Here is a 7183-nt window from a genome sequence, read left to right as displayed (position 1 = left end):
ATGCCTGACTCCTCTTGAAAATGGATAGGAGTCCCAGGATCCGTGTGGCACGTGGAAAGGGACCCTGGGTCTCCCGCCTCACGTGGAGACGCGTCCCAGTGGCAATGCCAACACTCGAGGAGAATCCCGAGGTGTCCCTGGCACCTAGGCAGGCGTCCTGACGTCGCTGAACAAACACGTGTCTGGAAGGGCCCTCCCCGTAGTAACTTGAGAATGTACCCCAGGTTCCGGCCGCAACTCGAGAAAAATCATGAGACTTCCCCCTAGCCGCGAGATGAGGCCCGATTCCCCTGCACTGCGTGCAGAGCAATTCCATGTTCCACATCAAACGTGAAAGGAGCCTTGATTTCCTTGATGGCACTCCAGAGAAACCCCACGATCACTGTCTCAAGTCTAGAGGGATCCTGAGGTCACTGGAGCAACAGGAAAGGGCTCCATGGACCCTAAATCAACTCGAGATGAGAGCTTAGTCCCTGGCTTCGACTCAAGGGGAATACCAACTTTCCACAAGCACCTCAAGAGGAGGCTTCTCTCAGCTACAGGTATGTGAGAGGGACCCTGAGTTTGTGGCCTCAAGTGGAATGGACACCGAGATGCTCTGACTCGAAGTAAGGCCGGATATCCCTGCAGTGAATTGAATGCAGGCTCGTCTTGCATCTCCCAAGACGAAGGGATGTCTGATTCCCCTGTGGAGACCACAGAGAAAGACCTAGTTCTCCGCCTCATCGCGACCGGAGGCCTCACATCCTTTGAAAACTCGAGAGGACCGCGGAGATCAATACTTCCAAAGGAGACGATGCCTGACTCCTCTTGAAAATGAATAGGAATCCCAGGATCCTGTGGCACGTGGAAAGAGACACTGGGTCTACCGCCTCATGTGGAGACGCGTCCCAATTGCCATGCCAAGCCTCGGGGAGAATACCGAGTTGTCCATCGAACCTAGGCCTGGGTTTTGACGTCGATGAGCAAAGGCGTGTCTGGAAGGGCACCCGAGTCGTAACTCGAGCATATACCCTAGATTCCGGCCGCAACTCGAGTAAAACCATGAGACTTCCCCCTCGCCCCGAGATGAGGCCCGATTCCGTGCACTGCGTGCAGAGCAATTCCGTGTCCACATGAAATGTGAACGGAGCCTTGATTTCCTTGATGGCACTCCAGAGAAAACCCAAGATCACTGTCTCAAGTCTAGAGGGATCCTGAGGTCACTGGAGCAAAACGAAAATGCTCCGTGGACCCCAAATCAATTCGAGATGAGAGCTTAGTCCCTGGCTTCGACTCAAGAGGAATACCAACTTTCCACAAGCACCTCAAGAGGAGGCTTCTCTCAGCTACAGGTATGTGAGAGGGACCCTGAGTTTGTGGCCTCAAGTGGAATGGACACAGAGATTCTCTGACTCGAAGTAAGGCCGGATATCCCTGCAGTGAATTGAATGCAGGCTTGTCTTGCATCTCCCAAGACGTAGGGATGTCTGAATCCCCTGTGGAGACCACAGAGAAAGACCTAGTTCTCCGCCTCATCGTGACCGGAGTCCTCACATCCTTTGAAAACTCGAGAGGTCTGCGGAGATCAATGCTTCCAAAGGAGACGATGCCTGACTCCTTTTGAAAATGGATAGGAGTCCCAGGATCCCTGTGGCTGGTGGAAAGGGACCCTGGGACTCCCGCCTCACGTGGAGACGCGTCCCAATGGCCATGCCAAGACTCGAGGAGAATCCCGAGGTGTCCCTCGCACCTAGGCAGGAGTCCTGATGTCGCTGAACAAACACGTGTCTGGAAGGGCCCTCCCCGTAGTAACTCGAGAATATACCCCTGGTTCCGGCCGCAACTAGTGAAAAACCATGAGACTTCCACCTCGCCACGAGATGAGGCCCGATTCCCCTGCACTGCGTGCTGAGCAATTCCGTGTTCCACATCAAACGTGAAAGGAGCCTGATTTCCTTCATGGCGCTCCAGAGAAAACCCAAGATCCCTGTCTCAAGTCTAGAGGGATCCTGAGGTCACTGTAGCAACACGAAAGGGCTCCGTGGAAACCAAATCAACTCGAGATGAGAGCTTAGTCCCTGGCTTCGACTCAAGAGGAATACCAACTTTCCACAAGCTCCTCAAGGGGAGGCTTCTCTCAGCTACAGGTATGTGAGAGGGACCCTGAGTTTGTGGCCTCAAGTGGAATGGACACCGAGATGTTCTGACTCGGAGTAAGGCCGGATATCCCTGCAGTGAATTGAATGCAGGTTCGTCTTGCATTTCCCAAGACGAAGGGATGTCTGAATCCCCTGTGGAGACCACAGAGAAAGACCTAGTTCTCCGCCTCATCGCGACCGGAGGCCTCACATCCTTTCAAAACTGGAGAGGGCCGAGGAGATCAATGCTTCCAAAGGAAACGATGCCTGACTCCTCTTGAAAATGGATAGGAGTCCCAGGACCCTGTGGCACGTGGAAAGGGACACTGGGTCGCCCGCCTCACCTGGAAACGCGTCCCAATTCCTATGCCAAGCCGCGGGGAGAATACCGAGGTGTCCATCAAACCTAGGCAAGTGTCCTGACGTCGCTGAACAAACACATGTCTGGAAGGGCCCTCCCCGTCGTAACTCGAGAATATACCCCAGGTTCCGGCCGCAACTCGAGAAAAAATATGAGACTTCCCCCTCGCCTCGAGATGAGGCCCGATTCCCCTGCACTGCGTGCAGAGAAATTCCGTGTTCCACATCAAACATGAAAGGAGCCTTGATTTCCTTGATGGCACTCCAGAGAAACCCCAAGATCACTGTCTCAAGTCTAGAGGGATCCTGAGGTCACTGGAGCAACAGGAAAGGGCTCCGTGGAAACCAAGTAAACTCGAGATGAGAGCTTAGTCCCTGGCTTCGATTCAAGAGGAATACCAACTTTCCACAAGCACCTCAGGAGGAGGCTTCTCTCAGCTACAGGTATGTGAGAGGGACCCTGAGTTTTTGGCCTCAAGTGGAATGGACACCGGGATGCTCGGACTCGAAGTAAGGCCGGATATCTCTGCAGTGAATTGAAAGCATGCTCGTCTTTCATCTCCCAAGATGAAGGGATGTCTGAATCCCCTGTGGAGACCACAGAGAAAGAACTATTTCTCCACCTCATCGCGACCAAAGGCCTCACATCTTTTGAAAATTCGAGAGGTCCGCGGAGATCAATGCTTCCAAAGGAGACGATGCCTGACTCCTCTTGAAAATAGATAGGCGTCCCAGGATCCCTGTGGCACGTGGAAAGGGACCCTAGGTCTCCCGCCTCACGTGGAGACGCGTCCCAATTGCCATGCCAAGCCTCGGGGAGATACCGAGGTGTCCATCGAACGTAGGCATTGGTTCTGACGTCGCTGAACAAACACGTGTCTGGAAGGGCCCTCCCCGTCGTAACTCGAGAATATACCCCAGGTTCCGGCCGCAACTCGAGAAAAACCATGAGACTGCCCCCTCGCTGCGAGATGAGTCCCGATTCCCCTACACTGTGTGCAGAGGAATTCCGTGTTCCACATCAAATGTGAACGGAGCCTTGATTTCCTTGATGGCACTCCTGAGAAAACCCAAGATCCCTGTCTCAAGTCTAGAGGGATCCTGAGGTCACTGGAGCAACACGAAAGGGCTCCGTGGACCCCAAATCAACTCGAGATGAGAGCTTAGTCCCTGGCTTCAACTAAAGAGGAATACCAACTTTCCACCAGCACCTCAAGAGGAGGCTTCTCTCAGCTACAGGTATCTGAGAGACACCCTGAGTTTGTGGCCTCAAGTGGAATGGACACTGAGATGCTCTGACTCGAAGTAAGGACGGATATCCCAACAGTGAATTGGATGCAGGCTCGTCTTGCATCTCCCAAAACGAAGGGATGTCTGAATCCCCTGTGGAGACCACAGAGAAAGACCTAGTTCTCCGCCTCATCGCGACCGCAGTCCTCACATCCTTTGAAAACTCGAGAGATCTGTGGAGATCAATGCTTCCAAAGGAGACGATGCCTGACTCCTCTTGAAAATGGATATGAGTCCCTAGATCCCTGTGGCACGTGGAAAGGGACCCTGGGTCTCCCGCCTCATGTGGAGACGCGTCCCAATTGCCATGCCAAGACTCGAGGAGAATCCCGAGGTGTCCCTCGCACCTAGGCAGGAGTCCTGACGTCGCTGAACAAACACGTGTCTGGAAGGGCCCTCCCGGTCGTAACTCGAGAATATACCCCAGGTTCCGGCCGCACCTCGAGAAAAACCATGAGACTTCCTCCTCGCCGCGATATGAGGCCTGATTCCCCTGCACTGCGTGCAGAGCAATTCCGTGTTCCACATCAAACGTGAAAGGAGCCTTGATTTCCTTGATGGCACTCCAGAGAAAACCCAAGATCACTGTCTCAAGTCTAGAGGGATCCTGAGGTCACTGGAGCCAGACGAATGGGCTCAGTGGACCCCAAATCAACTCGAGATGAGAGCTTAGTCCCTGGCTTCGACTCAAGAGGAATACCAACTTTCCACAAGCACCTCAAGACGAGGCTTCTCTCAGCTACATGTATGGGAGAGGGACCCTGAGTTTGTGGCCTCAAGTGGAATGGACACCGAGATACTCTGACTCGAAGTAAGGGCGGATATCCCTGCAGTGAATTGAATGCAGGCTCGTCTTGCATCTCCCAAGACGAAGGGATGTCTGAATCCCCTGTGGAGACTACAGAGAAAGACCTAGTTCTCCGCCTCATCGCGGCCAGAGGCCTCACATCCTTTGAAAACTCTAGAGGTCCGCGGAGATCAATGCTTCAAAAGGAGACGATGCCTGACTCTTCTTGAAAATGGATAGGAGTCTCAGGATCCCCTTTGGCATGTGTAAAGAGACACTGGGTCTTCCGCCTCACGTGGAGACCCGTCCCAATTGCCATGCCAAGACTCGACGAGTATCCCGAGGTGTCCCTCGCACCTAGGCAGGAGTCCTGACTTCGCTGAACAAACACGTATGTGGAAGGGCCCTCCCCGTAGTAACTTTAGAATGTACCCCAGGTTCCGGCCGCAACTCGAGAAAAACCATGAGACATCCCCCTCGCCACGAGATGTGGTCCGGTTCCCCTGCACAGCGTGCAGAGCAATTCCGTGTTCCACATCAAACGTGAAAGGAGCCTTGATTTCCTTGATGGCACTCCAGAGAAAACTCAAGATCACTGTCTCAAGTCTAGAGGGATCCTGAGGTCACTGGAGCAACAGGAAAGGGCTCCGTGGACCCTAAATCAACTCGAGATGAGAGCTTAGTCCCTGGCTTCGACTCAAGGGTCATACCAACTTTCCACAAGCACCTCAAGAGGAGGCTTCTCTCAGCTACAAGTATGTGAGAGGGACCCTGAGTTTGTGACCTCAAGTGGAATTGACACGGAGATGCTCTGACTCGAAGTGAGGCCAGATATCCCTGCAGTGAATTGAATGCAGGTTCGCTTTGCATCTCCCAAGACGAAGGGATGTCTGAATCCCCTGTGGAGACTACAGAGAAAGACCTAGTTCTCCGCCTCATCGCGACCGGAGGCCTCACATCCTTTGAAAACCCGAGAGGTCCGCGGAGATCAATGCTTCCAAAGGAGACGATGCCTGACTCCTCTTGAAAATGGATAGGAGTCCCAGGATCCCTGTGTCACGTGGAAAGGGACCCTGAGTCTCCTGCCTCACGTGGAGACGCCTCCCAATTGCCATGCCAAGACTCGAGGAGAATCCAGAGGTGTCCATCCCACCTAGGCAGGAGTGCTGACGTCGCTGAACAAACACGTGTCTGGAAGGGCCCTCCCCGTCGTAACTCGATAATATACCCCAGGGTCCGTCCGCAACTCAAGAAAAACCATGAGACTTCCCCCTCGCCCCGAGATGAGGCCCGATTCCGTGCACTGCGTGCAGAGCAATACCGTGTTCCACATCAAATGTGAACGGAGCCTTGATTTCCTTGATGGCACTCCAGAGAAAACCCAAGATCACTGTCTCAAGTCTAGAGCGATCCTGAGGTAACTGGAGCAATAAGAAAATGCTCCGTGGACCCTAAATCAACTCGAGATGAGAGCTTAGTCCCTGGCTTCGACCCAGGAAGAATACCAACTTTCCACAAGCACCACAAGAGGAGGCTTCTCTCAGCTACAGTTATGTGAGAGGGACCCTGAGTTTGTGGCCTCAAGTGGAATGGACACCGAGATGCTCTGACTCGAAGTAAGGCCGGATATCCCTGCAGTGAATTGAATGCAGGCTCGTCTTGTATCTCCCAAGACGAAGGGATGTCTGAATCCCCTGTGGAGACCACAGAGAAAGACCTAGTTCTCCGCCTCATCGCGACCGGAGGCCTCACATCCTTTGAAAACTCGAGAGGTCCGCAGATATCAATGCTTCCAAAGGAGACGATGCCTGACTTCTCTTGAAAATGGATAGGAGTCCCAGGAGGCCTGTGGAACGTGGAAAGGGACCCTGGGTCTCCCGACTCACGTGGAGACGCGTTCCAATTGCCATGCCAATACTCGAGGAGAATCCCGAGGTGTCCCTCACACCTAGGCAGGAGTTCTGACGTCGCTGAACAAACACGTGTCTGGAAGGGCCCTCCCCGTCGTAACTCGAGAATATACCCCAGGTTCTGGCTGCACCTCGAGGAAAACCATGAGACTTCCCCCTCGCCGCAAGATGAGGCCCGATTCCCTTGCACTGCGTGCAGAGCAATTCCGTGTTCCACATCAAACGTGAAAGGATCCTTGATTTCCTTGATGGCACTCCAGAGAAAACCCAAGATCACTGTCTCAAGTCTAGAGGGATCCTGAGGTCACTGTAGCAACACGAAAGGCCTCCGTGGACCCCAAATCAACTCGAGATGAGAGCTTAGTCCCTGGCTTCGACTCAAGAGGAATACCAACTTTCCACAAGCACCTCAAGAGGAGGCTTCTCTCAGCTACAGGTAGGTGAGAGGGACCCTGAGTTTGTGGCCTCAAGTGGAATGGACACCGAGATGCTCTGACTCGAAGTAAGGCCAGATATCCCTGCAGTGAATTGAATGCAGGCTCGTCTTGCATCTCCCAAGATGAAGGGATGTCTGAATCCCCTGTGGAGACCACAGAGAAAGAACTAGTCCTCCGCCTCATCGCGACCGGAGGCCTCACATACTTTGAAAACTCGAGAGGTCCGCGGAGATCAATGCTTCCAAAGGAGACGATGCCTGACTCCTCTTGAAAATGGAT

The sequence above is a fragment of the Dama dama genome, unplaced genomic scaffold, assembly GCF_033118175.1.
Source record: "Dama dama isolate Ldn47 unplaced genomic scaffold, ASM3311817v1 ptg000096l, whole genome shotgun sequence".
NCBI classification, from domain to species: Eukaryota; Metazoa; Chordata; class Mammalia; order Artiodactyla; family Cervidae; genus Dama; species Dama dama.
Note: the sequence above shows the minus strand (reverse complement) of the source record.